The sequence below is a fragment of the Emys orbicularis genome, chromosome 7, assembly GCF_028017835.1.
Source record: "Emys orbicularis isolate rEmyOrb1 chromosome 7, rEmyOrb1.hap1, whole genome shotgun sequence".
Taxonomy (NCBI): Eukaryota; Metazoa; Chordata; order Testudines; family Emydidae; genus Emys; species Emys orbicularis.
In genome coordinates, this window is record NC_088689.1 from 57,183,799 (window position 1) to 57,197,336 (window position 13,538).

A 13,538-nucleotide genomic window follows, 5' to 3' on the forward strand; every position below is an offset into this window, starting at 1 on the left:
TACAAATTCATCATCCAACATTTGTTGACTGGCAATATGTTCATCACCATAGAATACATAAAGGGTAGATTCTCCTCTTCTTCAGACTTAGAAAACCTTAAGGGCTGAACAGGAATTTTGCCATTGATTCCACCAGAAGCAGAAGCAGGTCTAAAATAATTGCCCATAAATAAAATCAACAGCATTTGCAATTAAGGGATAGATTTTTATCCATGTCCAAGTGAAAAGTCGATGCTGTCTGGTTCAGGTATTATGTACCTGATGGTTAAGAACAGCTCTAATCTACACCACTGGAACAGGATCCCTTAGTGACTGTATGCCTAATTCTCTACTGGAGTAACTATGGATGGGGACTTCTCTCCTGGCCACTTCATATCTCCTTTGCACTGCTTGAGCACTGTGTGGTGGACTTAATTGTCCAGAGAATCCCACTCTAAGTGTTTACAAGTATAGACCTCCTTGATCCTGAAAAGTCCTTACATTGTCTTTGTAACATGCAGAAAAACTCAACACGGAGACATCACATGTGGTGTATGGAAAGGCTGAACCCTTTCTACAGACTCAAGAAAGCATTTCTCTTAAATCTGCATACAAGAGATGTGTCTAAATTTGTCCTGTCAGAAACAAACCTCCAGTGTTGCAAGATCACATTTAAAACTTAAGTTAGCTGAATGAAAATAATGGGCAAATTAAAGGGCAGCACACAGAAAAGGATGCAGCTTATAATTTCATTAATATCCCATGCCACTGCATTTTATAGTAACTAAAATGCACTTTTGTTTCTCTAAAGCTGATTAACTCAGTTAACATTGCTGTATTCATTTTCCAAGCATCCATATTTTATGAATCCAACAATCTAACTCACATTGAAACTCCAGTTTTTCAAATAGTGTATCATTTGTGGTGACAAGAGGAGCCATTATAACTAAAATGAGCAACACTTCCAAATGTGTGTGTGTGTCCAAATGTAGAATTAAAGAGAGCTAGAACAGTTTTGTTATTTAGGAATAATTTCCAGTTACTCTACTAATAGTTCATACTCATCATTTCAATAATAAAATTACCCCAACTGATAAATAAACTTACAAAACTGCAGTAGAGGACATATGAGCATAGAAAAGACAAGACAAATTGAGGAAGGCTGGCCAGGGACTAGAAGAGAAAGGAAGTTACAATAAGGGGGGGAAGTGGCTGCCTGGCTTGTGCACATTTGTACATTACCACTAGCATCCTATACAGGAGAGGATGTGTCAGAGTTACTCTGCTCTATATCAGTTTCCCAGTTTAAGTGGTGTGAAGCCTGATCTAATGCCTATTAGAGTCAATGGAAGGTCTTCCATTTGTTTCAATGAGAGATGGATCAGCCCCTACTGGACTGATCCAAACCACATTAAAATCCGGTGACTTCTGTGGGCTTTGGATCTGGCACAGTGCTCTATAACTCAACAGAGAAGCAAGTGCTTTTGGAAACCAAGGTTCTTTACTTCAATTACTAATGCTATAGGTATTGTGTTGATATACAGTATCATAAATCACAAAGGGACCCCTCTCCATCTCCCCTTTCTTTTCCTCTGTCAGTGGATTCTGTTCTTTAATTGATTTTGTTCATAACCCCCCGGTCTCTGACACCTTAAAAGATTATTTGGATTGTATCATTCTGTCACAGATGCTAAAAGTATTTTATATATAAGTTGATTAACTCTAGCGGGGAGAGGAGCTTTCAAACTGGTTATATTTTCTGTCTCCCAATTTATTTTTTTATTTTTACTTTATAATCACCAGTAGAGCTGATAAGACTATTAATAATTTGTAGTAAAACTAAAGACAAAACGCCTTCACACCATCTAACCAAAGTATTCAAATGCAAAGAATCTATCACAAGAAGATATGGAGAACATCACCTTATGCCTGGTCAAGAGAAAAATTTATTAGAAGATATTGGGTGGCAACATTAAAACAATCTAAGAGTGAAGGGATTTCTGATTTAACAGCTATGGCCAAAAAGAACAAAGTATATAGACATCACCAAATGATACTTGTAAAATGCTGTATCCATACTTTTTGAGGAAAATTCCTGATTGTCATTAACAACACGTAACAAAGATGAGAAGATTTACATTACAGAACACAAACACACTTCCATAATCTGAACATGCAGGAAGGCTGTGATACTGACAACATCATTACTAAAGCTTTGGTTAAGTATTCTGCATATACCGTATTTTTTCTCCCTGGGCTGATGCTTAGCATGATTAGTTTGTATATTACATGGAAAACTGTAGTACCATCACTCCACTTGTTTCTAATCAGAGGCAAAGGCTGATGTCATGAAACCATTCAATGGTTATAGAATAACAATGGCCTCCAGCCTAGATCAGATTAGTTTCAAAACACAGATGAAGACACATTCAAGGTGCAGGAGAAGGGTATCATGAAACACAATTACAGAATGCATATGCAAATAACTGTATTAAAAACAAGCAGCAGCAGCTACCACTCAGCGCTTTTTCCACCTTGTCATATTCAGCTGCTCCTGGAAAAGAAAAGAAAGGGTACATAAAAGTAATAATTCAAAGGCATCTACAGTGCATTGGCAATATTTTCACACTGCTTACCCTTCTCTTCCTCTTCCAGTAACTAGTGGAGGAACAGCCTCTTTACTCATTCTAGACATAGAGGACACAGAAAGATTCAATTCACTTTCAGAAACATCAGTAGTGTTACATATTTTTACATATATTATAAATGCACCAGTGTCATGGGAACATTTATTGTGGTACTTACCATTGTGTGGTAGGTAGATGCTCCCAGGCATGATCACCCACCATGTTGGTATGGTCTGCTGGATGCAATTGCCAGCACTATGGCACCTGTGATTGGGAGAAGGGGCAAAGTGGCACCAGCGCCCTCATACTTACACAAATTTGGCAGAACATTGGTGTTCAGAATCACGGCTTCCTGTAGGAAACGCTTCAGTGCATGGTAAGGGGCAAATTTACAGCTAGAGCAAAGTGAAACAAGTAATAAGTAACTAGAGTAACAATGAGCTCTGGATTCACATGTGGAATGTGCTGTACTTACCACCTCCAAAGCTGCTTCCCAGGCCCCTGGTACCAATTAATAGAAAAGCCAGGCAGTCTCATCCAAGAACAGTTCTACTTCTGCCATGCCATCTGGTTTGGTAAGAGGATTCAGCCTCTTTCCTGCTGGCCATTTTACAGTGATGCTCAACATGTATGAGCTACCTTTCACATACTGTTTGCAAAGCTTGGAGTAGAACCTTCCGATAATAAGCCATCTGATGGCATCAATATTGTCTTGTGGTGTCTGTCTGTGTCAGCGATTTCTCAGGCTAAATCAACTATTTACCTAAATATCCCATTAAACGTGCAGGTTGTGAAACTCACTGCATTAAAAGTTGTTGTAGCTGTGTTGGTCCGAGGATATTAGAGAGACAAGGTGGGTGAGGTATCATAGAAGATATTACCTCATCCACCTGGTTTCTGCATAAAAGGTCACATTTGAATGTACAACTGTGCATTCACTGTTCATGGAATCAAATTATCTGGATTTTGAGATAAACAGTGTTCAGCACTGAGATGTACCAGCCACGCAGAAGCCCAAGGGGCACACTCCTGAGCCCAAAACAAAAAATACCCAGAAAATGTATATGTATTTGTGCATATAATTACACAATCAATCACATAAACTGTGCACACACATTAGGCATGCGTTATTGCTTGTGTACTTTTCACACAATCTGAGCGCAGATGTACATATTCCTTTTTATCTGGGTGTGGTGACATGGGATTGCTTGTTCTAATGCACAGCGTCGGGCAGAACAGCCAAGAGATTTGGAGTAGGAGGAACATGAAAACACTTACCTGGAACTTTATATGAATTATCCAACTGTTTAAGGCCCCACAAATATTCCTTCCTAATCCACAGACAATACATTTTTCTCAATACAGACCCCCATGCTCCCTCCCTCTGCCCCCCCCCACACTCATTTTGCCCATGGAAAATGATACAATAATAAGAGCTATATGCAGCATTAATGATGACATATTGATGTACATTTTTGGACTTATACCCATTTTACAAACACCAAAACTAACAAACTTTGGCTTTTTTTATATATACAAACTTTCTGTATTTCCTGGAATTTTACCATAAAATAAATATATGTCAGGGATGGGAGGAAGGAACAACCACACCCACACAGAGTTTTTCTCCTGAAGAAAGCTGAATATATTGTCACATCAGAAGTGGGAGAGGAAGGTCATCAAGGTAAATTAAATGTATTAGAATAATTTTGCCCATGTAATCCACAAAGTGACAGTTTTTATGGTAAAGTAGTCAATAGGGGAAATAGTTGCTATATATTATCATAATCCACCTACACTAAATACAGTGTAAATCCCTTTCTTGTTCTTCACAAGCACTTTAAGGTAATTGAAGATAATTTGTTGGGAAAATGGAAACAAACTGGAAAAACAACACATAGACAAATAGAGAGAGTAATTCTGAACAAAAGGCTCACAACAGGTCACAAGTCACACACACGACTACATTTTCCCCAAATCGGGTGTCAGCCTTGAACACCAGTTTAAACATTTTGTAGACCTAGCCTGATGCAATCTGTGTTGTTTATCATTCAGCCCACAGGGGCTTCCCTTTCACCTCATCCCCATACACACTAACACCAGTTTCTCACAGTCCCTGAAGACCCCTCTGCTTCCATTAACAGTTTAAATCTTATTTTCTAGGTGCCAGGTGGCCATTTTGCTCAGCATGAAGCTTTTGGAGAGAATGCCATAAATCTCACCCAATTCCAATTCCAAAGTCATGCCATGCCTCAGCATGCTATTACTTATTCTTATTATTTTGAAGTACCCATACAAATTTGGGCATGTCACAAAGCACATAGAAAGACATGGTCTCTACAACAAAGAGCTTCTGGGCTAATTTTAGAAAAGACACAATGAGTAAGGGTAACAAACAATAGGGATTGAGTAAGGAAGCAGAAGGTATAAGGAGCAATATGGTTGTGATCTCAGAGCACCCCAATGCCAGATGGCAAAGGGATCCCTCATAGGTACAGTGAAACTCAGCGGGCCTGACCCGCTCAATACACCTCACACATTGCTGTCATCCTAGCTAGTTGGGTGTCATCTTGTCAGTTGAAAGCTAACAACACATTGATTGTTAATATCACTGTGAAATGTCAGTGGTTTGGGTGAAATTATGGATACTCTCTGATATTATCTTTTGGAGACTAAACAGATGAAGGAAATGAAATGGGTATTTTCTTTTTCAGACAAACTGAAAGGCAAGTATCTCTGGCTCACTGGCAAACCTGGACAATGGACTATTCATTTGCATCAGAGATTACAGGACCATCATTTGCATTGCAGGAGACTGCAAAAGTGACAGGTGTTAGCTCCCTGGAGGACACAGCAAGCAGAGCAAAGCTGAGCCCCCAGGAGGACGTCAAAGATAAACTTTGGGGATTTAAGGAATTGCTGAAAGACTTTGGGGTATCCATCTCTCGAGTGATCAAAGACACCAACATTTTGATGCTGCAAGGGTGGCTGGAACAGACAATCAACACTGGAGAAGTTGTTGTAAGTAAAGAAATCATCTTGAACAAGAACAACAGCTGATTAAATTTTAATTTTAGGAGCATGTTTTTCTTTTATTTGTTTGTAATTATTTCTATATTTATTTCTTCTACATGGTATCACTTGCCCAGTGTCCTTTTGTTAATAAAACTCATTTTATTTTTACTATAAACCAACTCAACGCTATGTTTGAAGGGAAGAGTGTGTTTACCCCAGTTAAGTTAATAAGCTGTAGTGTACTGACTCCTTAAAAGAATGGCAGATTTAACTTCTGTGAGTGTTCATTGTGAAGGCTGGACACTGCAAGGCAGACAGTTCTGGGGAAATTCATGACTGGGAGATTCTGGGGGTCACTGAAAGAAGTAACTGGGCAACAGAAGCAAGGGTGTGACCTGCATGCTTATATTCTGGCTGTTGGTAAACCACAACAGCACAGCATTTACAATTGTCACATGGGTATTCAATTTAAACAGATGCACACCTTCATGGTTCAATTAAAGGTTGGATTTATTCCTTCTCCTGGAACTTGTAACTTGTTCTGTGATGTCCCATTCTGGTTTCCTAGTTCTTTAGCAACTTAGTAAAATCAATACAATTGTATCATAAAAAGTGTTAATTGTTATACTTCACAATTGTGGATGAAATAATTATTTAAGATTTATATTTTTGTAGTACTCAGTGGACCAACCAACATCAAAGCCCTGATGATAGACACTGTACAAACAGAGAAGCAAACATGGTTCATGCCTTAAAGAAATTACTATTAAAAAGGATCTATATGCTTATTTGTAAAAACTGGAATCCAGGAAAATCTGAACTTTATCTTTGGAATATATTACCTTTAGAGTACATACAGCTAGGATCTCAGCTGATGTAAATCAATGTCACTCCACTAAAATCAATAATGCTATGCCAATTTACACCAGCAGAGAACCTGGGCGATAATGTTCAATGATAACAAAGTCCTTCTATGATATCCCAGGTACTTATTTTTATTTGTTTATTTGCTGCTTTAAGCCATTGCTGCAGGTGTGGAGCCCAGCCAACAAACTGTATAGATTGTGAGCTGTGCTGAAACTAGTAAATTTTGCCTTTTATTTATTTACGCAAAACAGCAAAAATATTCAGTTTTTCGTTTAGCTGATACTGCCCATCAGTAAATACAACCTGTTTTTATTGGCATTTTGAATCAAAATGTGTCTGTTACAGTGGATGATAAAATTCAAGGTCAGAGAATAGATTAGCTAACCACATCATGTATTCCCTAAGTCTTACTCACATGATCACAGTGGTCACACACTGTCACAATCGGAAGAGTTGAAAACAGAGAGGGCTGTTACATAGGTGTCAGATAAAGAAACCAAATGAAAGCACCTGCTTTTCTGATACAATTTTTTTAATACTTAGAATATGAACAATGGAAATTCTTTACACATATTCACAGTTACAAGAAGTTCCAGAAAGGATAATTTTAGTGGTATCTTATGCCTGTTTTAGTTTGTTGCTCTGCTTAGTTCATTTCTGTGAGTTGTTATGCCTGATAAATTAAGAACCTGATTCTGCCCTCACTCTGGTTTTACTGTGGTGTAACTCCACCGACTTAAATGGAGTTACTCCTGATTTACAGTGGTGTGAAATGTGAATCATCCCTAAAGAAGAACATTTACTTTGGACAAGGCCCTAATTAAATGGTTCTTGGGGCTGATTCACATTTCACGCCAGTGTAAATCAGAAGTAATCATAACTAGAAATGCCAGTCGCCAATTTGTTTTGCAGATACCTACTGCTGCACATTCCTCTGCAGCTGCAATATTTATTTTGCAGTTACACATGGGTAGGTTTCTGTTATTATTTCATAATTTTCGTTTATATAGTTGATGTTGGCTTGGCTCCTAACAGCCGTAGCAGGAGGACTCCTCTTGCATAACAACTATGTTTTCATCAGTAGTTCAATGGATTTCTTCTTGTCCCTGCACAAGGCTTTTTATTTTACCTCTGTATCCCATCACGTACTGCTGTGGCATAACAAGAGTTGAGGAGTCTAGACATGTGGGTATTCTCACTAGGTGCTAAGGCCTTACTGTTGAAAGGGTTATTGGTTCCTGTGACAGTTTATTCATTCCTCCATTCAACCACTACTCCATCCTTTGTCCTTAATTTTTCTTCTCTGCACGATGGGACATTAGTTATGGTGATCATACAGCATTTCCAGCAGTGGTTGGCTTTCTGTTTGCCTCTGCAGGGATTCTTTAATTCACTGCTGTTTCCTTTTGTCCTTTTCTCCTGTACAATATGATCAAGAGCATGAACACCTTAGTTTGGCTCTATCCTATTAGTCCCTATTATAGGACATCACAATCACCAATGCAGATTACTGTGGCTCAGTATGTTGTTTATTTCTGAAGATCTTGATTTTGTAGCCCACTGTAACCTATTGTATTACCAACGGTGGGAATAAACAGCTGTATGAGTCTGTTTCCATTAGCAGTCAATCTGTTGTTCCTGTGGGAGAATTTTTGGTTCACTTCCATATTTTAAATTTGTATTATGTAACAATGATAAGATTACAATACCTGTATTCCACCCTTACTCAGTACTATTAATGAACCACTAAGGTTTGTTATTAGGTGAATGATACCTGCTGTCTGAGCACCAACATTCATCTACCACTTTATATCCTACTGACCAAAAAAACCAAACCAAACCAAAACAAAACCACCCTTTCCGACATGAACACTTTATGTAATTTACACATGCAGACTATATTTTCATCAAAATTGTTTGTGGTTCATCATGTTAATCTTTGCTTACCAGCCCTCCTACCTGCAGAAGTGCTAAGAAATTTATTTAGTACCATTTCTAGGTGCTTTGAGAGCCTCATATGGAAGATTATTACTATATACTTGTATTACTGTAGCACCGCCAGAGACCCCAACTGAGATCAGATCACCATTGTGCTATGCACTGTGCAAACACATGGAAAGAGAAAGCATCTGTCCCAAAGAACTGGCAATCTAAACAGACAAGCCAGACAAATGATAAGAGAAAGACAATATTATTATCCAACTTTACAGATGTGGAACTGAGGCACACAGAGATTATTTGACTTGGCCAAGGCCATATATGAAGTCTATAGCAGAGTTGGGAATTGAATCTAGATCTCGAGTCCCAGTCCAGTGTCTCAGTCACAAGACCATACTTCCACTTTTTAAGTGTTAGAGGAGCATAAAGCATTTCATCATCATTTGGAGTTTCACAAAAACTGGTACTTCTGATCACAGTACAAAAGTGCCCATTTTCAAAGCCAACCTCTATTCTCTTGTGCTCTCATGGCTTCCATTGAATTTAATAGAAGCTGCACATGTGTGTGTGCAGGAACAGAATTTTGTTTCTATTGTGAACATGTAAAGGAATACGTCAAGGTTGTTAAACCCAATTTTCCTCATTTAAACAATTTTTAAACAAAGATTTCTCTTGATTCTAAAATTATATGTAATGATATTAGCCCTGCAAAATGAAGCCAGCAACATTGTTGAAGTCCAGCCATTCAGATGTTCAGCATTTCTGTACAGGCAATATCATGCAGAAAACACAATAGCTAATACCAAAAATGGGACTGGATCTTTATCTCTCATGCAAACCAACTTTCCCTGTCATGCTCTTGCTTTTTGTTGCTTCTCTCATTCTTGGTTTTTTGCTTGAGTCACTATTAATGTCGTGTACAAATCCCAAGTTTCATTTTATGAAAGATTAGTGGCAAAACTATTAAACCATTCTCAAAATTGTAACACAGTGAGAAATTTCACCCAGCATCCTTTATGTGGCATCATTTTTGTGATTTTCCGGCTAAATTCTCATGAAATGGTATTAATAAAGTAAAATCACACTTTTTCTGGCCTCCCACACTCCACCACTTTTACTAAATCACAATGAAGATGTCAAGTGTGAGAGTTTTGCTATAGCAGTGAAAATGTTCATACAGCTGGAGGTAGTAATATTTCCTCTTAAATACAAAGAAACTTTAGAAATAAATCTTTCTATGGAATTGAAGATCAAAGAGCTAGGTCCCTAATATGCCTGTACTCACATACACAAAGAATACCCAGAAACAATGTGTCTTGGATTATGTAGGAAGAATTGTACAGTGAAGCCTGAATGCTGCAAAGACTTATGTAGATGTTTAACTTTACTAATGGAACCAATTGCACTGATTAAATTGGTTTCTTCTTCCAGTAATGAAGTTAAACACACACAAAAAGCTTTGAATGACTGAGTCAAGGTTTTATGCTTCACTTCTGTATCAGCACACGTCACTGCAAACAAAGTGAAAAGTTCCTTTTTATAATTATTAATACTGTATTTTTATATACTTATGGTAAAGATTTGTAAACTTGTTTACACTTTATAAATAAAGAACTATAAAAATGTAGGCAACCTTTCTAAAAAATATTTTACTTTTCTTGCATGCACTTTGAAGTTCCTGGTTCTATGCTGACTGGAACCACATTAAGTCTGTCAAGGCTAATTCCTGACTCTGGCACTTCAAGTGCAGAAGGTTGGGGCCTGCAAGGACTCAAAAAATTAATACTTGCCACTGCAGGCTTGTATTAAACTCCCAAGGTTAGAGTTTTTTCTCTGACCTTGGATTGGTAGATGCTGCCACCACCCAAGTGCAGAACCCCTTTGAGAGCCCAGGAAGGTGCACTTTGGAATTCCTTCCTTTGTGGTACCCTCAAGCCCTTTTATCCTCTCCCCTCCCCGGGGAAAAGCTGAGAAAGAAAAACAAAGGAAATCAGTTGTTGTCACCAGCTAATTAAACAACATGTGCACAAAACCTCCTAAGACACAAAAATCCAATTCTGTTCCTAAAAAAAAGGAAAATTGTATTAATAAAAAAAATAAAGAAAATACATCCGGGAACTCAGGCTACTGCTAGATTTTAAAAGAGCCACTACAAGAATTAAGCACCAAGAATAGCTTTCTTGAGGTCCAGTTTGAAGGTTACAAGCAAAACAAAAGCACCTGGGGTTAGCACAGAGGAATCCACAAGCCATAACGAAATAAAAGATAAACCTAATCGCGTCTTCCTAGACATTTCCTGATCTACTTATATATGTGGGTTTTTAAATGAGTAGTTTCTAGGTATGATGACTGATGATTTTTTCATACCTGGCCCAAGCGTCTTACAGCATGGCTGCTGCCCTGTCCACCTCTCCCCGGGAGAACAACAACAAACAGACAAAAGGGGAGTCTTTTTCCAATTTTAAAAAGTTCTAGCCTTCCCATTAGCTCTTTTGGCCAGGTGCCCACTCACTTCCTTTTACCTATGCATAGCAGTGAGAATTTTTAACCCTTTAGAGTTAGAGCAATTAGAGAACAGCTACTAAGAGGGAGTGAGACTTTGTAACCCTTTACAGGTAGAATAATTAGAGAACAGCTACTAAGAGGGATTTTATAGCTACTGGCTGGCTGGGTGTCCATAAAAGGGAGCTACTGCCCCCACTTCATTTATCACAAAGTCTTATGAGAAAACCTGTCTCATGAGATTTCTAGTTTAAGATTTGGATGATTTAGACACAGTTAGGGCCTATTCCAACACCTTGTAAGCCAGTGGGAAAACTCACCAGCTGGGAAGATAGAATAAATATTCCAACATCGCTTTAGTTTAAGACCTAAGGGCTGCTTTATTTTCAAACACAAGTTCTAAAACAAAAGCAAATAAGCTCAACATACTCAGTCTTAACCACAGGTTTCAGAGTAGCAGCCATGTTAGTCTGTATCCGCAAAAAGAACAGGAGTACTTGTGGCACCTTAGAGACTAACAAATTTATTTGAGCATAAGTTTCGTGGGCTCCGAAGAAGTGGGCTGTAGCCCACGAAAGCTTATGCTAAAATAAATTTGTTAGTCTCTAAGGTGCCACAAGTACTCCTAGTCTTAACCATGTGAGTCTTTCCCAGCTTTTGCTGGATGTATAGGAAGAGGATATGCTTTTCCCCTTTGGTAACCAGGGCTGACGAGGGGGGGGAAGCCGGTACAAATTACCGGGATCCGGCGGTCCGGAAGGGAGCCCGGGGCCCGGCTTCCCCCTCCCGCCCCCCCCCTCGTCGGCCCTGTTTAGCTGGTCTGCCCTTGCTGGGAGGCCCGAAATTTTTTTTCACTGGGGCCTGAACCCGCTCTCGGTGGCCCTGTTGGTAACCAGTGTATTATGGAAAGATCACACTAGAGCTTGGCTCATGCTGAGTGTCCTGCCTACTGCCCCGGCCTCTTGAGGCAGGATGCCTCATATCTTGCTTCTTGTAGATTGCCTGCTTGCACCTAGTCATGTGTCCCGCTACTCCAGTTTTAAAGGAGCCAGAGTGCCTGAACTCACATACACAAAGAAGACCCAGAATGGGAAGGGATGAGTGCAACGCACCACAAGGACCAATGTCCAGTTATGTATCTCCACTGAATTCAGTGGAGATACTTCTATTAATTCCACTGGGCTCTTAAGCATCCAAATTTTTGAATGAACTGAACCACCAGTCTTTATAGATTAATAATCATGAGTTGCAAACCATATTATAAGTATACATATATATAATGTTTCACTCATGCTTTCTTGCTTATATGGCTCAAGGAATCTGTTACTCTGGGAGAGAACGAGTTAAGAACAGAGTGCTGGATTCTCTGGTCCTTTAAGTTCCCTTAGCACTGCTTATGCAAAGCACAGTGGGCCCACACGAGCTGGAGGTTTCCCTTGGAATCACCCTTATGAAAAGCTGGAGAAGGTGGGTCTCTATGTCCTACATCATCTCTACCACTACCACCCATGCTGGTGAGTCACCACCCTGATTAAGGGTGAGGATTGGACAGGTGTTTCAAGGGCAAGGAGAGGAGGCAAGGGATGTGGAGAGGGTATGTCAGTGAGAAGATAGTAGCAGATGAGGTGTGGAAGAGCAAGATTCCACCACACCTGACTCTCTGCAAGCAGAAGGTCTTCTGAAGTTAACACCCCCCGTAGTTTAACTTATGTTGGGACTAGACTTGCAGATCCCACTCTCTACTGTGTCTTAGTTCTGCTCAGGTGCAACAGGGAACTGAGCCCTGAGTTTCATCCAGAACTCTGAGTTTCTTGATTTTTATAGGGTCACATTGTGCCTTTCTGTGACCTGATTAAATACTAAGTTACCTTTGCTTAAGTCTCTTCTAAATTCGTTAACGTGTTTAGAAGGCTTGAAAAAACTGAGAAGACTTGAAATCGTTACATTTTCCCCCTATGTGGCCGGATCCTGCAAACCCTTATGCAGGTGAAAGCGACAGCACTAACATGAGAAGGGCTGCTCACCTGAAATAGCGTTTGCTGGGCAGGGCCCTTCTTTTGTCAGTTTATCAATATGGAGTTTAATTAATTACTGACATGTAGATGTAAAAATATAAACAAATTCTTTTAAAAAAACTTACCTCCTGTCACTGCTTAAATAAATTTCTGATTTTAAATAATAGGAATGTGTCTTGATATAAGTTCCAAATCATGAGATAATTAAATAACAAAGTGAAAGCAGTGGCCAAATTTTACCTTAAAGCCCCTCTGAACCCCCAAATCCTGTGTCTACTGCTATTTGGACTGGGTTTTTTTGTGTGGTTTGTGCATGCGTGCGTGTGTTTTAAATAAAGCTCCTACATGATTATGTCAAAACAATATTTTGTTTCATGTTACTTTTAATATGAATCTAGAGCAAGACAAAGTGAGGGCATAGCTGCATAATCTGAGCAAGTGACAGATTAGTTAAGGAATACTGTATAAAGTTTGCATTTCAGATTTTAGCAACCTTACTTATTGGTTTAGGCAAAATGCCTTGCACAAATGATGAGTTTGTTCTTTAACTCTGCTAAGGATTAGCCTGAGATTCTTAAAGAAAGTGTCTGTGCTA

At 39.1% G+C, this 13,538-nt stretch overlaps 1 protein-coding gene across 3 annotated transcripts in view; it reads right to left on the bottom strand.

Moving 5' to 3' along the window:
* The window catches only part of NRG3 (neuregulin 3), a 915,071-nt gene that overhangs the window by 102,707 nt on the left and 798,826 nt on the right, over positions 1 to 13,538 (bottom strand). The gene's annotated exons all lie outside the window — the stretch shown is intronic.